Source organism: Trichosurus vulpecula, chromosome 1, assembly GCF_011100635.1.
Source record: "Trichosurus vulpecula isolate mTriVul1 chromosome 1, mTriVul1.pri, whole genome shotgun sequence".
NCBI lineage: Eukaryota > Metazoa > Chordata > Mammalia > Diprotodontia > Phalangeridae > Trichosurus > Trichosurus vulpecula.
In genome coordinates, this window is record NC_050573.1 from 308,645,670 (window position 1) to 308,665,137 (window position 19,468).

Here is a 19,468-nt window from a genome sequence, read left to right on the forward strand (position 1 = left end):
ATTCCTAGGAGATTTCTTTTGGGGATCTTTTTCAGGAGGTGATCTGTGGATTCTTTCAATTTCTATTTTACCCAATGGCTCTAGAATATCAGGGCAGTTCTCCTTGATAATTTCTTGAAAGATGATATCTAGGCTCTTTTTTTGATCATGGCTTTCAGGTAGTCCAATAATTTTAAAATTATCTCTCCTGGATCTATTCTCCAGGTCAGTGGTTTTTCCAATGAGATATTTTACATTGTCTTCCATTTTTTCATTCCTTTGGTTCTGTTTTATAATATCTTGATTTCTCATAAAGTCACTAGCTTCCACTTGCTCCAATCTAATTTCTAAGGTAGTATTTTCTTCAGTGGTCTTTTGGACCTCCTTTTCCATTTGGCTAATTCTGCTTTTCAAGGCATTCTTCTCCTCATTGGCTTTTTGGAGCTTTTTTGCGATTTGAGTTAGTCTATTCTTTAAGGTGTTATTTTCTTCAGTATTTTTTTTGGGTCTCCTTTAGCAAGTCATTGATTTGTGTCATGGTTTTCTCACATCACTCCCATTTCTCTTCCCAATTTTTCCTCTACTTCTCTTACTTGCTTTTCCAAATCCTTTTTGAGCTCTTCCATGGCCTGAGACCAATTCACATTTTTCTTGGAGGCTTTTGATGTAGTCTCTTTGACTTTGTTGACTTCTTCTGGCTGTATGTTTTGGTCTTCTTTGTCACCAAAAAGATTCCAAAGTCTGAGTCTGAATCTGAGAGCATTTTCACTGCCTGTTCATATTCCCAGCCAACTACTTGACCCTTGAGCTTTCTGTCAGGGTATGACTGCTTGTAGAGTAGAGATTACTTTGTCCCAGGCTTGAGGGGCCGTGCTGCTGTTTTCAGAGCTTTTTCTACACAGCAAGTTCTGCTACACTAGCACTCCTTCTCCCCCAAGAACTACCAACCCAGACTGTGGCCCAGATCCAGGCAGGACAAAGTAGGCTTTGCACTCCTGCTCTAATCCGCCGCTTAATTCCAGCTGTAACTCTGGAAGCAGCCTCAGAGCTGCACCACCTCTGCCACTCCCGGGGTGGTAGCCGAACCGTGAACTCCTTTCCTCCGTCACCGCAGTGTTTCCCACCAACCTTCTCTGTTGTCTTTGCTGTTTGTGGGTTGAGAAGTCTGGTAAGTGCCATAGCTCAATGATTCAGGGTGCTACGCCTGTTCTGCCCAGTTCCTGGTCTCGTTGGTCCTGGCTCAGCCCATGTTGGGCTCTGCTCCACTCTGCTCCCAGCTCCATGCGATAGACCCCTCCCAGCCATCATCCAGGCTGTACTGGACAGGAGCTCTGCTTCCTGCTTCCCTCTGCTATTTCATGGGTTTTGCAGCTCTAGAATTTGTTCAGAGCCATTTTTATAGGTATTTGGAGGGTCGTGGGGGAGAGCTTAAGCAAATCCCTGCTTTCCAGCTGCCATCTTGGCTCTGCCCTCCCAAGGGGAACTTTTTCGCAACATCACATGAAAGGTTTTTAAAAAAGGATTCCCAGGCAGGAGGAACTGTGAGTTATCCTTTGGTTATGTGTATTCTCTAGGTCTAGGCTTGAGCCTAATTTCCTCTGGACTTTGCACATTTTTGTGAAAGAGCAAGCTACAGACTTTTGGGGGGATATTATATACCATCTTCAGTAAATTTCTTTCTAAAAGCTACTTAAGTTGGCTGACTAAATGATTCTCAAGCGATAATCTTGGAGGGGGAAGCACACTGGTAGGAGTTCAAGCATTAGAGAATTCCCTCCCTGGGTCCCTGAGGGGAAAATGTAGCCTTGTTTTGGGACCTGAGACTCATTTGTAAGAATGAGAATTAGGATAAGAATACATGGAGCTGACGTTAGGGAGAACAGGCACTAACCAAGTGGCTCTTATTGGTACCTTGTGGTGAATGCTGATTCACGCACCAGCAAAGCTATTCCTCTGTCAGCCACAATGTCCAATTGTTCCAAATTCCCCTTTGTAGAGGACTCCCAAATACATTTCCTGTGAATGTGATCTCTGTCTATTACATTCTCCCATCATCCATTGCGCAGGTCTGAATATTAAATCCCCAGAGAAGGCGAGAAACTTGATTTTAGAGACAAATTTCAGATTATCAATGCAGCCTGCGGAAAGTTCAAGCTTGGAACCATGACCAACTCTGGACACAGTAGTCACAGTGCTCAGAGAAGAGCCTACACAGGAGTGCAGTATGGAAGGGAAAACTGATCCGTCATTAATCTTCACCATAGTCTATGAATGTAAAGAATAGGAGTGAATTTCCTGCAATGGGATACTTATTAAAAGTTCAAGTCAATAATATCATTACACTCTTTGCACCAAAGTTATCTAGGAGCCTAAAAGAGTTAACATACTTTCTAGAGCAAACAATTATAGCTGGAGAAAACGTAAAATCCAGTCCAGTATATCTGTAATCCAGCTCAAAAGTGCTATCAACTACCACTGTTGAAAACAATCTCTTTAGTTCTCTAGAACCACATGAGGAAAATCTATGATAAATTTTTGATTAAAATAATTATCTGGGAAAGGGAAACCAGAAGCTTCATTTCATTCCCCAAATAGGAACCTTGATAGATTAAGGTCACTTGGTATAACAACATCATAAAGTTATGAAATATCTAGTAGTTAGAACATACCTAATGGGAAAAGCATTTAAGGACCTTATCTGACCATGCATCTGCTAACGTTATTAATTTTCCTACCTTTTTCCTCCTCATTCCCAGTAACCTCTAATTAGCAGCAAATGAGAACTAACAAAGACCTTCAAATTGCCATAGAGGGAATATAGCATTAATTTGTTTTGCCTTGATAACATATCACTTCCTTTTTTTTGTCTAGATGGCAGCATACACCAATATGAATATTCTTTAGCTACAAGTTCTGGCTGAAAAAGATTTTTCTCCCTTTTCCTTCACCATATTTCTAGGTACAAGAGCCAAGTTACCAACATGCCTAAATATTTAGCTCTATGGATGAAATTTTCAAAAATTGAAGGAAAAGTTGTCAGGAAGGTTGTTGGGTATATCAAATCTACACATTAAAATTTTAATAAATTTTGCTCAGAAAACATGAGATTTATTTAACCAAGAGATAAGTTAAAACTCTACAAAAAATGTTTCAATTTGGTTTATTGGACACAGGCTTGAGACTCTGTTCCAGTGTAGAAAAGGTATAAGAGACATCAGCGAGAAACTATTATCAGCAGCAAAGGAGTTGGGCTTTGTAGCAAGAGTGAGGGAAAACAGATGTACTGCCTAATTGCTACACTGTTATTCACAAAATGTAAAGAGACCTAGAGTCAGGCCCCCTAACTTGTCATCTATAGTTACTATACAAAGGCTGGAAGAAGAGAACTAATGTTCCATAGCAATAAAAAAGAAGAAAGTCAAGAACAATTTGGTCTAATCCCAAGATATGTTAGATTCAGACTCCAAGAAAAAGAATGATATCACAGAGTGTTCATACTTGGAGTGAAAAAGAGAGAGGTAAATTTACAAACAAATAATGAACACATGGCAAGTACTCCTAATAAACATATATGTTCAAATCTCCTTCCCTACTATGCTGGTTTTAAAAGTTGTGAAAGGTAACAATTCCTCATTTTTTTTCCTTTTTCCATATCACTAGATTATCGCTGACTTGTCTATATAACGTTTGCATATGATGAGGAGCTTTAATAATTATGTTCTGAGTAAGAGCAAATTGGATTATAAATATAAGTCCTATTTGAGATTAAACATAAATATTATATACTTATATAGCTAGTTATTTTAAAGTCTGGGCAGTGGCCACTACTCAATGAATACTCTCAATTAGTGATATGATATCACGAGCCTTGCCTATATCTGGGCAAAGCCTTTTGATACTTTTCTTTCTAGGAACTAAAGATATGGATATTATAGATAAGAAGTCTCAAACTCAGGGGAAATGGGGGCATGGTAAAAGGATATTTAATTTTTAAATTTCTTTTAACCATGATTAAAATAAATGTTACACATAACCAGGCAGAGAAAGTTGGACTTGTTTCACCTGATATGCTTAACAGAAAAAAAAAATCAATATTACTTTTTTGAGCTATTACTTACCACAGAGGGCTAATTAAACAAGGATTCCCTGGGTGAAAGTCATTTCCTTTTTTAAAAAATGTCAATGTTTAGTGTGTTTTTCTCCTGTAGGAGTAAATACTAATAATAGACCCAGGCATCTGTATTAAGTAATGAAGGGTGGTGGGCACCTGCTCACAGAAGAGAGACTGTAAGCCTAGCTCAGGTCTTGTTTTCCATTAATTATTAACAGCAGAATCCCTAATGGTTTAGAGTATGTCACCCTGGAACAGTGCCAAATTCTCAGTGGTCTCCGATGTTGACTCACTGACTCTGATGTTGAAAGCATTTTATACAATGAAGAAGAAGGGGAGAAAAAAGGATCAATATATATTCTTTTGAAGCAATCAAAGTCAGTTCAATTCGGTAAACAGTTATTAAGTCAAAAGTGGGATAAAAATAAAACCAAACGTAATTTTTGCTTGCTTTTTCTCTTTTTCCAAGAAAATCTGTAAAAACTAAGCACAAAGAGGAAATGAAACAACAGCAAGGAAACTTTGTCCAAAGTTGGTACAAACCTCCCAGTGGGGTGAGAGCAGGATGCTTCAATAACTAGATTTACCTTTCTGACTGACATTCCTTTCTGCTTTTCTTTCCTAAAGAATGACATTAGGAAGGGAGTATCAGTAAGATCCCGCCTTGATTATAAAATACGAAACCCATTACTCACATGATGCCAAAGTTCTGAGGCCCAAATGTATGAGTTACAATACAATCCTTTTTATAAGATACTAATATTTTGACCAAAAGCTAGATTTGCTTTCAAGCAACTTTTATTCATTATAAGGATTACATACAGAAACAGTGTACCTTATACCTGGTGGAAAGAAATACACAAGGGCAGGAACTAGGAGAAGAGAGAAAGAAATAATGACAGCACACTACTCAGCGCCTCATGGAGCTCCCATGATGGCCTTTGAAACGGAGAGGCAGCGCCTACTTCAACCCTGTTAGTGCCTGCCTACCCTCCACAGCACAGTGACTAAATCAGCCTTCTGTCCGTTCCCACACTGTTCCTGGTCATCTTCCTCTCCACACCCCACCAAATTCCACCTACCTCAAAATTTAGTTCTAATCGGGAACTTCTAAATTACTACTAACGATCATTTATCCAGTCATTCTCAGTTTTCTCAATATGCTGTTTTGTATTTCATCTTATTTTTTGCCATTTGAAATGCCATTCTGTGGGAAGGCCTGGCACTGTCATTCTCACTGGCACACTCATTCATAGTTGCCTTGCCTTGGATGCAAGTGCCTAGGATGGCACTTCAATGCACCACACCATTCACCTAGCATCACAAGGTCAGTTTCCCTGACTTGGGCCAAAACAAACAAAAGCAACCCCACCTTAACCCTAACCACCACAAATACACTTGGGTGTAACCAAGAAAGATAAGCACATCACTTCAAGTGACTTGAAAATAAAAGGCAAATATATGTATATTTCACTTGGTAAAATTCAAATTGAATTTTATAGCACTGTCTCAAAATCAGTGGTTGAAACTTTCTCTTTTAATTGCCTCAAATTTGAGGAAAAAAAAATTAGAGGATGACACAAAAGCCATAAACCAGATACTGTTTTTTCAAAAGCAGAATTTGAAAGTACAAAAGAATGCATTAATGTCATCAATTGATAGAATATTATACTGCCATTTAATAAATTATTCTCATTCAACTAAATTTTAAGGAGACTTATTTTTAAGTTATTTTAGTCTCTTTTCAGAGAATATAAAAATCAAGTAAGTGCATCATGTGACAAGCTGAAAGAAAGTAATGAATTGTAAGTAATAAGAAAAAGCCATCTTTGGACTACCACTGGTCCACACTCATGGTTGGATTCAGAAGTCTCACACACACACACACACACACACACACACACACACACACTCTCTCTCTCTCTCTCTCTCTCTCTCTCTCTCTCTCTCTCTCTTTCTCTGAATAAATTCTTTTCCTTTTAAGGAAGATGACAGGGGCTCATTTGGCTTTAAGTGTTCAGAATGAGCAACAATCTTACCTCTCTTTCACAAGCTATTTTTCTAAATTGCAAGCTAGCAGCATAATGATTAAAAAGCCAAATATGAGGCATTTCAACCATGCTATAGTTAAATCCCTTCTACAAGACTGGCATATGGTTCTGTCTTTGTTTTGTAAATGACTGAATTTATTCATTTTCTCCTGAACAGGATCTGCCCACAATCAGCCAATTTAGGCTCAGTTAAGAAGAGGTTGCCTAATCCCCAAAGTCCTGGGATGAAAACCATATATGTAAAAAGAACACTTCTGTTCCAACATTAGTGTTGGAAGATTAAATGAGTATACCCTTTCCCATAGGTTGTGGGAAGGGGAACAGTGAGAAAGGAGGAGGAAGAGAAAGTACATTTAAATGATCGAATCAAAGATTTTTTTTTTAAATCACTACACTAAACTTGGAAAGAATCCTAGTGTGTCCTTACAAGGACGTGCATGATGTGAACAATCCTCTGAATACCTACTAAGCCCTACAATATTTGGGAACTAAATGATATCCATAGCAAGTGGAACATATTACTAAAGGAAAATGAAACACAATAGAGAAAAAAACCCACCAGAACAAACAAGTCACCTCGTTTACACTATTAAAAAAAATAATATCTCTAAGCGACTTATAATTCCTACTCAGCAGCCTGTCATCCTCCCCTATCTATTCCCCGCCTTCAAATACTGTCCTAGGTGCATATGAAGCACTTCTGATAGACTAGAAAAAGAAGCCAACAACTAAACGCTTTACCAGCATTGGTAGAAGACATGCTTACTATTCTCCATCTGACTTATTCATTTATTAAGCATTTACTGTATGCACGGCACTATGCTGAAGAGTAAGTCAATACACATTTCTTGAGCATCTACTATGACTGCAGGTCTGGTGCTAAATGCTGGATACACAGAAAGGCAGAAGCTTACAATCTAATAAGGAGGATCCTGTCTTCAAGGGCCTACATCTAGTAGAAGAGCCAGTCAAGTTCAGAAACAAGCAAGACAGAAGTTGGAATCAGAGAAGTTTCCTAAAAAATGCAAAATTTAGATCCATTAGACTGTGAGAGCCTTGAGGGCAGGAACTGTTTTGTTTTGAGGGTTTCTTTCTGTCTTTCTTTTTATCCCCAGCACTTAGCACATGCTGGCACACGGAAGGCTTTTACTAAATGCTTGTTGATTGACTGGAGAGAAAACATCTATTTAGGGGAGGGAAGTATGAACAGAGAGATCAGGAAGGATTGTATCTGAACTGAGCTGTAGAGGATGAGTATAAATTTGACATGTAGAGATGGAGAGTGGCATTGGAGATGGAGAAAGCATAATGAACCAAGGCACAAAGCTGGAAGTGAGCCCATGCTCAAGAAGTATTAAGTACAGTAGTTCAGTTTATCTGGAGCATAGGGTAAATATTTGGGAGTACAGAGCGAGAAGACATATTGGCAGATAAGGAACAGTCAGGACAGAACTCAAACTCAACATGTCTAGAACAGGCTTCATTTTATTCTCTCCACCACCACCCCACCCAAAGTTGATCCATTCTCCAAAATTTGCCATTCCTGTTGCTGCCATCCCACCATCCTTCTAGTCACCCAGGTTCTCAACTGCAAAGTCATCTTTGACTCTCCACTCTTCCTCAACAACCATATCCATCTTATTCATCCTAACCACACTACCTCCATTGTAGTTTAAGCCCTCATCGCCTATTCTGATTGCCTTCTAATTATAAGTACCTCCCCATTTCTCTCTAGTCCATCTTCCACACAACTGTCAAAATGATATTCCTAAAATACAGATCGGTCATGACCTACTCAAAACCCTTCACTGCCTCTCCACTGCTTCTAGAATAAAATGCAAAATCCTCAGGATAACATCTGAAGCCCTCCACAATCTGTTTCCCACCTTTCTTTTCACTCTTTTAAAGTATTTATTATTCCTCATCTACAAACTATTCCTCAAACAGGACAAAGTCTCCAGTGTCGGAAATGTTCTCCTTCCTCACCTCAGCCTAATAAAATCCTTAACTTCCTTCAAAGTACGGCTTGTGTCCTACATGTTACACTTTTTTGTTGTTGTTGAGTCATTTTTCAGTCATGTCTGACTCTTTGTGACCCCACTTGGGGTTTTCTTAGCAAAGATCCTCTTCAGCTCATTTCACAGATGAAGAAACTGAGACAAACAGGGTTAAGTGACTTGCCCCAGATCACACAGCTAGCAAGTGTCTGAGACTGGATTTGAACTCAGGAAGATGACTCTTCCTGACTCTAGGCCCAGCACTCTATGCACTATGGCGCCACCTAGCTGCCCCCAGTGTTACCCAAGAGCAGTTTTTAGCCTTTCCTCCTCTAGGAATTACTTTGCATAGTTTAAATTTACTTGTATACACACAGGATCCCAATAGTATAAACTCCTTGAGGGCAAAGACTGCTTTGTTTTTGACTTTGCATCTTTGGCAATAAGCACAGGGCCTTGCACTCAGGACGTGAATAACAAATGTTTGCGGAAAGGAATTCTGCCCAAGAGGTCAGGGAGTCTGAACTTTGTTTGGTAGGCAATGGGGAGTTGATGAAGGATTCTGAGGAGAGGATGATCAGAGAGCTGTCCCATGAATTCAGCTGTAACACATGCCAAATAATGCTCTCATTCCCTCCTCCCATCCCTGCTCCTACATACACAACACATTCCTGGAAACTGATGGAAGCTTAAATACTTAAAGTTCCAAAAGCCAATTTTCCCTAAAAACTGCCTAGAAGCATGATCCTGCAGAGACCCCACCAAGGAGGAATTGGTGTGTCTCACTTTAGTCACCACTGTCAAATACTGGCAGTAGAGGTCTGTTTTCCACATTCTCATCACTAAATCTCCACAAGTACTAAGTCTGAGAACAGATAAGCTTGTTCCCTCCAATGCCAGTGTCATTACTTTCTTTGGGAGCTGTGTCAAAAACACTGGCAATCTCTTAGAAAGAGCTCTATCTTGGGAGCTCTTCAATGCTTATAATTTTAAAACAACAGACTTAATCATAAGAATCAGAAGGCTCCTTAGAAATCTTCAATTTTGCCCAAAATTACCAAAAAGAAAAAAAAAGACTATTGTCCAAAAAAAAGTACTGTCAAAATCAGAATCTGGAGCAACCTGACTGGCTACCTATCAGTCACTAGAGTGGGTGCAGAAGAGAAAGAGAAAACAGAAATCTTCCCAAGAGGCTAAAAACAGCTACAGAAAAGCTAGATGTAGTTGAAAGGGCCTTCTAGTATCCAAAAAACATAAGAAAAAAAAAAACACATTGCATATATACTCTGAAATGCTAAAAACATTTGACTAGGTGAATTTCTTCCACGTTTCACTAGGGTGTTAAGGCAGAAGGAGCACTGGGTGGACTGAAAGAAGCTTCATTCTAATCATGGCTCTACTTCCTAAAATCTTTACGACCTTGGGCAAGTCAATTGACTTGAGTTCCTCCAGGGGTCAAATGAAACAGGATTACATAGTGATTACATGATTACAGGATCATAGTTCTGGAGTCGGAAACCTTACTCTAGTTCCAGCAGCCCTTATTTTGGAGATACAGAAAATCAGGTCCAGGGGGAGACTGGCCCAAGGCGATAGAGTGAACAGAATGCTCAAATCCTGCCTGGAATATCTGCTAGTTGTGTGAATCTGGGCAAGGCACTTAACATTTCCTCAACCTCAGTTCCCTCATATGTAAAAGTAGGATAATGATAGCGCCTACGTCACAGGACTATTGTGAAATCAAATGAGGTAAAAAAAAAAGCTGCAAACATTAAAGCGAAAGCTATTTTTTATTGTTAGTATTATTACTGTTTTGTCTAAAATTATGCAAGTAGTAAGCATCAGAGGAAGGATTTAAGCGAAAATCTTTTGGCTCCAGCGCTACTTTTCCTTTTGTCGTTCCACGGGGGCAGGTGATTCCTAAGGACCTTTCCAGTGCTAATGCATCGTCATCTAATCTGGGTCAATAAACTATACTCGGTCTCTACCAGCCCCGACTGCAACATTTGAATGTATGAATAAATGAATGACTAAAGCATCAATTTAGCACTTATTAGGTACAAAGCACTGGGGATACAAGCAGAACCGAAAAACAAGGCTCAGCTCTAAAGATGCTCAGATTCCAAGGGGAGTGGAGGGGAGGGGGCAGGGGGAACCGACACAACACAGATGGAAGGTTTCAACAGCAAATCAGACGGAAAAGTCTCATGGCCCCTTCGGGTTCTGGGGCAAAACAGATCACAGTACCTCTTCTTCAAAGTTGTTTTCCTGGATAAAATTCTATCAGTTACATTTCCTCTTAACATTTTCTAGACTTTCATATAAATAAAATATGTCTATTTCCAGGGACTTCCTGTCTCAATTGTGTAAGGTATGACTTCTTTCAAATAATATATGGTTTTTTTGGATTATTTCACTCTACACTGGGTCCCTTCATTTTACCTTTAACCAAAACAGCTGACACCTAAATTCCTTTTTCCTTGATCTCATCCACCTTCTCCTTTCTTGGCACCTACTTTGCTTTCATCTAACATGCATAAAGGGCTTCGAAAATGTGGGTGAGTCACTAGAGCACCAGACTGGGAGTAAGAAATACTTAGATTAAAATCCCTCTTTTCATCTTTACAGTGGCTAGACATAAACTCTGTAAGCCTGAGGTTCTGTCATATAATAAAAATAGCTAACATTTATACCACAACTTAAGATTTGCCAAGAGTTCTGAATATACTATATCTCATTTGATCCTAACAACCCTGGGAGATAGGGGCTATTATTATTTGTATTTTATACATGAGGAAATTGAGGCAGATAAGCAGTTACGGGACCTGCCCAGGTATATAAGGCAGGATTCGAACTCAGCGAATGAGGCTCAAAAAAGATACTTTAGGTCAAGTGCTTTGTAAACTTTAAAGCACTATGTAGGTGTAAACAGTTATTGCTACTATGTATATAACAGCAACAGCTCTTTCGTATATAGTAATTTGATGTTAATGGGGTTTTATATAATCTTTGATTCTTAAAGCAGGCAGGCAGTATATGATTACTATTTTGGACTTCACTTGAGCAAACACAGAAAGATACAAATTTTATGGAATGAGGCAAACGTCAACTTAAGTAAGTAAAGCAATAATAACATGTATATGTATATGGATATGTATATATGTGTGTACACACACACACACACACACATATTTATTTATTTAACGTTTTCAAAGTATTATACAACCATCACCTCATTTGAGCCTCACAACCCAAAGAGGCTGGTGCTAGTATTATTCCCATTTTACGGGATAAGAGAGATTAAACAACTTGCTGAGGGTCCCACAGTTGGTAAATAACTGAAGCAGGATTTGTGCTCCAGTATTCTTAACTCCAAGGACAGAGCTCTATCCAATTTAGCTGCCCAACTTCACACAGCTGGTAAATTCAGAGCTGGGACATAAGCAAAGGTTGTATCATTCCAAGCCTAGTCTTTCTCTTACACCATGCTTCTTGAATACTGGTAGTACATTCAACAATGTTAGTATAAATAGACTATTTTTTTAAAAAGGCCATTGCACACTGTGGTGTGAATGTGTGAAGGAATGAAAAAAATTAACACCCAAAGGGAAACATTATGAAAATCTGACACCCATCTGGCGTAGGAGTATGTCTGTCGTTACTCTGGACTGATTCAGAATCAAGCATAGTATAAATCACATCCACAGATCCATAAACAAGTAGGATTTCAACAAATAACTTGAAACACATTTGAGTTCTGCTGACAGTGTTAGCACTCACCCGGAAGATAAAGCCACAAGTATTCTGTGAGTCTCCCAGAGAGTTCCTGCTGATCTCCCTTGATACTTCTGCCAGCTAACCTACCCAGACCAGGGGCTTTAAAGTGGATTCATTTGCTTTAGGAAATCAGAGTAATTCAATAGAAAAGTTACTGTCAAACGAAGGAAGAAAGTATTTGCTAGTTTTTATTATTGTTACTGCTATATAAGAAAAAAAATTACTATTCATAATCTGTTTGATTCCCAACATCTAGAGCTATAACTATAGAGTTATTTTTGGTTTTTTGTTGATGTTTTTAACACCATTTTTGTGAAGTCTATCACCATTTCCTTTTGAAGTAAGCCCCTCAGTAAATTAAAAAAATTTTCTTTCCACAATGGTGGGACAAACTACTTGTGAATTTAAATATTCCAAAATAATAATACTCTCCAAGACAGAAAAGGCTACATCATATATCATAGGCTAAATACCTGGAAAAAGCATTTTTGCTGAAGATGTCCTTGGGATATTCTGATTGGGTTTTTGAATTTGACTTCAGATACGCCTTTTCAAGACTTCAAGTAAGCATATCAATATCAGAACTCTCAGCTCTAACTCACAGCAAAACCCAGAAACATCCTGACACTGAATCATCATCAATAAGTAACAAGTTCAAAGAAACAATAATGAAAAGAAACTAATCAGAGTATCTGGTAAGATGTAATTTAACATTGATTTAGTTTTGTGCAGAGAGGTGTATAGTGTTATAGATCTAATATTAAAACACAAATTTAAAATAGTGACTGATGAGAAGGGTAATGTTTATTGGATTTAAAACAGAAAAAAGCCAAGCCCATTTAAAATATAAAATCAATCTTGTCTGCCTTCATTATTTTGGACTCCCCCTGAAATGCTTAAGAACAAATCAACTTTTTACTAAGAATGTTTATCACCAAAAAAGATAGGGATTGGTTAGAGATTAAGAAAATTATCAGAAATGTTTATCGAAGCTCTGTTCCTGAATTAAAAAACTATAGAAAGAGAAAAGGAGCTTTATTTTTGAGGGTTTTTTTTTATTCCTGCATTATGTGTTTTAAAATTTCAATTATTAAAGTAGTTTTCATTTTGAAAAAGGAAAGATTAGTGACAGCTGGGTGGTACAGTAGAGAGAGCACAGGCCCTGAAGTCAGGAGTATCTGAATTCAAATCCATCCTCAGACAGGTACTACTTGTGTGGCCCCGGGCAAGTCACTTAACCCTGATTACCTTCACACACCTCCCCTGTTCCCCTGCCAAGGAATTATTATTCACTGAAAATATTAAAGTTAGTACTAGAATAGTCTGTATCAATTAAATGAGATATACTCAGGGAATAATGTCATAAATTTAGAGTTGGAAGAAGCCTTAGAAGTCATTTAGTCCAAACTCCTTCCTTTTACAAACCAGGAAGCTGATACTCAGAGACATTAAGTCACTTGCCTGAAGTCATACAGAAATTAAGAGAGCGAAGCTGGATTTAACCTAAAGGGGCTGTTACCTCCAAACTAAGCAAAAGTAAGTAAAGCATTAAGGTCATTAGTTGCACACAAATTCAATTTCAGAAAAGAAACCCTTACAACCACAAAAAAAAATTAATCTAATCTTTGCTTCTGTGTTTTGAAAACTAGAGCTTGAATAGTTCCTTTGCCAATAAAGGAAAAACAAATAATTGTGACTCCAAGAACAATATTTTCCTTCTTAAACTGCTGACCCATGGATAAATCAGCATGCCACCTTTCCAGATTTAGAAGGCTGGTGCAAATACCAATTTAAATGTTTGTGAAAAATAGGAAATCTTTGTAAGGTTTAAAAAAAAAAAAGATCCCAAAACATCTTAGAACTTACTGACCCAAAGTTTTCAACTGTGATAATTTGCAGTGGCTGACATACATGGCTAACAAGAAATTCCAGATCTCCCTACCTGGTTCATCAGGGTGAATATACAGGAGGATGACAACTGCTCCTTGAGTATGCCTCTCATGTATATCTGATGCTCAAGTGAAAACGAAGAAATCAACAAGAGGCAAAGTTGCTCTTTGGTCTTAGGTGTAAGCTCTTTAATAAGGATTTTCCTTTGTTGATATACCCTAGATATTTTACCTATATGACTTAATACACATGAAAATGGGAAAGGAATTAAGCAGCTGCAGATAGAGGGAATAAACACCACCACTATATTTAAATATAAAAGGTTGCATTAATGCTTTTTAAAAGTATGTCACACTCTTCAATAAGTACCTTAATTTTAATTACTAGTATGAAGAAAAATAGGAAAAATACAGGCTTGTAAACAGTGTTAATATGAACACTTGCCAAGAAATGCCTATCTTGGTTCATTAGAAAAAGAAAAAAAAAGTCTTTACTGGTGGGTGGTGAATAACTCGATTGGGCTATAAACCAGCTTACTCAAAGGAGGGATGCCTTACAAAATAGTCACCCTTCCCTTATGTACCAACGTTCCCCAGCCTACTTCCACCTCCACACACAGAGCAACAGAAGAAAAAAATCCTACAATGCAGCACGAAATGTGAAAGTTTTCCATGGTAAACATAACAAATTCAAGGCTCTTTAATATCTCTCATAAAGCATAACCTGCTCATGTGTACCACAGTTTAAAAAACATATGTTCCCCCTGCTCCCTGACCCCTCCCCCCAAAAAAAGAAGTAGAAGAAATCTACCAGAAACATTTGCCATGAAGTAGTAGTCAATCATGAAGCACTATGCCTATCTATGGTAAGGTTATCCAGTAAATTAAAGCAAATAGCCTCTACACCAGTATAAATGGATTTCAGGTAAACTGGCTATTACAAGACAAGTGAGACTATGTTGCTCCTAATCAGATCTAGCATTCCCTAAAAGCAAAATGACGCCCATTCTCTCTTGCTCTTTGCTGCAAGAATTAAGATTAACTGAAGCACAATTAATTTTCTGTCCCTATCAAATTGTGGTCTTTGACAGTACTCCATTTGGTCTTTGAACCTACATCTGAAAGAATATTATGTCCATAATATCACAAGGGGTCTTCTTCTGTGTGGGACATGAATTTGGCCAGAATGCTTTAAAAAAGATAGGTTATAGTAACAGGTTGGAAGATACCTAGGTAGGCTAAGGAGAAATCTTCTATACACACTTCTAATTGCCTTATCCTGGTATATTTTTTGAACTGATATCACCTTCTCTCATATATAAATATCCTTTTTTAAACACAAACAGACTCAGATGGGGTCAGAGAAGAAAAGGAGAAGCAGACACCAAGATACAGTGGCAGTGGCACATGCAGCAGGAAAGGGAATAAGGTATTAAGTGTGGCAGATTTCTGAACCCAGGGGGCCAAGCCTGATCAGTGGTCAAAAAGGTCCCATGGCCTGGGGGCTCCATCAAAAAATGAAAGGCCAAAGTTTAGAAACTGGGATAGGCCAGTGGTAGCCAACGGTAGAGTAGTGCCTTAATGCCAGCAAGCTGGGGCTCTATAATCTACTTAAGTAGCTGGATTTAAATCCTAGCTTTTTTTCAAAATAACTGTGTCCCATCATATAATTTTGTCTGCCCAATGTCCTCATGTGTAAGGGGAGGAGGCTGGAGTAGATAGTCTTTGAGGTCCAGTTCCAGCTCTAAATCCTATTGTCCTGTAAACTGGTTCTGGTAGCCCAGGAAGGTGGCAAACCTACAAGACCCAAGCCTCCAGGCTGAAGTAAATAAGATAATCATGCATATAAGGTGCTTTGCAAACCTTAAGAATGCAAAGGAAATGTCAGCTTTTACTATCATTGCTTTCATTTTCAACCTTTCGACCTCATTTTAAGTATGTCTTTGCATCCTGCAGATAACTAGCTGTTTAATGACTTTACCATATCATATAGACCAGTCCTTTATCATTGGCCCTCTCAGATTCTGGGCTGCCTGATCCTTTCACTACAGGTAAGGTTCCCTCCCACGACCTTCCCTGGACCTGTCACCAGTCATCTCGTCCCAAGCTCATAGAGGAGAACTAAGAAACACCTCAGTCTGCAACTCTTGAGAGTCTTAGCCACTTCTAGAGCAAGCCCTGCCCCTGAGCTGGTCCAGATTACAGAGGAGAGAAAATGAATAGCCATTAGAATAAGGGTAATTAAATGACCAAGAGTCCTTCATCTGAGGTAACTAACATGAAAACTAACTTCAATGACTTTTGATCATGGAGTTTTAAAAACTGGCATTTGGTGGTCAGAGAACCAACAACACACAAGTAAGACTGCTGCACCACCCACTCCCACAAAGATCCTGGCAGACATAGTATAGCCAGTCTCCTAAATTCTAAAATAATTCACAGCCTAAGTCTACTGTATTTACTACCTTGCATGTTCTACTCAAATAATCACTTTGTGGAACAGAGTATTTCTTGTCAACCAAGCCTCTGCAATGCAGAACAGAACCTAGAGGCTCTGTACACCTGTCTGTGGCCATTGAGAGGCATTAGCATATGGCCTTTGCTTACAAGACACTTCTTCGTGGCTCTGTAGAGAAGCCTGATGCCCCGGCATCAGGGACAAATAACTAATCAGTGAGATTTATGTCACTACTGCCAACTGTGACACTTGACTGATCTTTCAAATCCTTGAAATAGGGTGGATGCTTAGAGATGCTGGCTGGCATCCCTCTGTAAAAGGGGGAAAGTAATAAGGTCTCACCGCGCAAAAGTCTGGGAATGGCCCAGATGATTATTTTGAGGTTCCCTTCAGCTCTAGGGTCTAGGATTATGTGATTCTATTACTAAGAGACTGTAGGGCCTGTGGGGACCATGCTTGGAAGGGGTAGTTAAGGCATAAAGATCCTACCCTAGAAGGTCAAATTTAGGTCTGGAATAGTTCCTCCCCGAAATTCCCTCTAAAACACATACTGAATCTTTGGAAGAGTGAATCCTAAAACACTTTAATAACTGCACACTTTGCACCTAAGACAGATGCCTGTGGAATGACACACACTTAAACACCACCACCACCACTCCAAGTGTCCAACAATCCTTGCGTCTGGATGTCCCACCAACAACTCATATTCAATGCGTCCAAAATTGAGCTTATCTTTCTTCCTAAATCTCCTCCTCTTTCTGACTTCATTATTTCTGTGAATGGAACAAAAACTACACTGCTTTCCATATTCGAAAGTTAGGTGTCACCTATGGAATACAGGAGGCAAGCAAAAATAAACAATTAGTTACTAGAGAATTTGTCTTAAAATCAGAAGAACCAGAAGCCTCTGAAAGGTACTAGTTGTGTAACTCTGGGCTTATTTATTAAACCTCTCTGAGCCTCAGTTTCCCTCATCTTAAGAAAGACAGACAGAAAAAAACAAATAGAGAAGATGACAGAGACAGAGAAACAGAAGCAGAATAATACTTAAACTACCTATCACACGCAACCATAGGGTTGTGATGAAGAAACCATTTGGTACACCTCACAGTGCTATATAAATGGGAGTAATTACTAATTATTCCTACTGCAACCTTCAAGCACAAGCCCTCAAATCCTCCCTGCTCTTTCATTCTTTTTCTCTTCCTACACATCATCATGTCCCCCTCCTCGCCCCTTCCCAAAATAGAAAAAGAAATCCATCCTTTGCATTGCTGCCTGACTAATCTTCTTTAAGTACTGACTGGTCATGTTACTCCTCCACTTAAACTTGTTACAGTGGCTCCTGAGTGCCTATGCTATAAACACCAAACTCTCCAAGCCTGGGATTCAAAGCCCCATATGACCTAGCAAGACCCTCTCCCTAAAGCTTTATTTTGCATCACTCCCTCCCATGTCCTCTAGACAAATTGGCTACTTGATGCCCCCTGCATACAGTGCTTATTTCCTGCTTCCATGTCTCTGCTCACGTTGTTCCTGCGCCCCACCAACACTACCTGCTGAATTCCTACCCCTGGCCCAAGTCAAGGACTCCCTCCTTTATGAAACTTTTTCTGCTGTTACTACACCCCCTACTCTGAAACCATCAGTATTCATCTTTCCCTCATGGCAATTTGTGAATGTGTTTTTATTTACTCATAATGTATTATTGAGTATTTTAGTTACTTACACATAGGCATCATATGCACTAGCCAGCCCAGTGGGGAAAGGTAATACATTTTATAGAAACTTTGCCTACTGTGCACAAAGCAAAATGATCTGTGCACAGTAGGCACTTGGTAAATTTTATATGTGTTTGTGTGTGTGTGTGTGTGTGTGTGTGTGTGTGTAAACACACACATACATACATATACGCAAACAACGTGCATATATTTCAGTTATATGTTATCTTAAAATTTTTGGCTTCCTTAAAGATTCAGCTCAAATCCTACATTCTGCAAGAGACCTTTTCCCAGTTCTCTCCTCTATTCTGCCCACGGACATTCTCTTGAAGAGCACCTTCCATTTAAACTTTCTAAATCTTTTATGTACAATTTTTTGCATTTTTGTTTCTCCCATTAGAATGTGAGCTCCTTGAGGAAAGAGATCATGATTGTGTCATTCTTTGCATCCCTGGTACTTAGCACAGTGCCTGGTGCAGAGTAAGTGTTGATAAATGCTTGCCTAACTACAGAAGCAGTGCTCTATATCAATCACAGACTCTTACGCTAACTCTGTTGAGTGTATTAATGGGTTAAGCATCCGTTCAGTCCTAACATTCTATAACATGCATACAAAAAAGTAATATATGTATGTACCCCCTTCTTCAGTAATGCTAGGATATTTTAAGCACCAGATAAAATAATGTAGAAGGAGAAATGTTTAAGGGCAGGAGGGATGCAAATCACATACATAATCATGATGACTAAATATCAAGATTTGACAACATCCCCACCCCCCAAAAAACCCAAACACATCAAAAAAGGAAAAACAATGGCTCCAAATGTTGAATTATATATTGCGATAATTACTGTCATTCAATAAATATGGTAGACCACTGTGATAGATACATCACAGACTCGGCAATGATTATTTTCCTAATAAAGAAAAAACTGTCTTTATGCTAAGTAATGGAAACATAATTTGAACCAATGGTCTCTCTAAACAATACCACCTGACTTTGGGGAAAACAACTTCATTGGGCCTCAGTCTTCTCCTCTGTAAAATGGAGAGGTTGAATTTCTGGTTCCTAAGGTCTCTTCAAGCTCTAAATGCAATGTGATCCTATGTTTTCAAATCAACACAGGGTATGAAGTCCCACGCCTGTTCTCTCTCCAGGGTCAGGCTGAGATCACAGTTCTTAAACATCTGACTCTTGAAATACACACTTATAACTCATATGATATTGTGCTGATAGATTTAAGTCCTGAATCGGTGTTTCTGAGGAAATGTGGTTTCACAGAGAAACTGATCTTCTGTGTTTTATAGAATTAAGACGATTTAATCTGAACAAGCGTCTACAATTCAAAGATGTCACACCAAGTCATCAGCTTTTATTTAACACATGCATTTTTGGGGTGAGTTAAGAATAGAGGACGGAGAGAACTGTTCTTTTTATCATACACCAATCAAGAATGAAAGTCATAAATTGTTATTTTCACCAAATA

General features: G+C 38.7%; 1 protein-coding gene across 1 annotated transcript in view; it reads right to left on the reverse strand.

Annotated features, from left to right (window-relative positions):
• The window catches only part of PHLPP1 (PH domain and leucine rich repeat protein phosphatase 1), a 291,137-nt gene that overhangs the window by 84,919 nt on the left and 186,750 nt on the right, over positions 1 to 19,468 (reverse strand).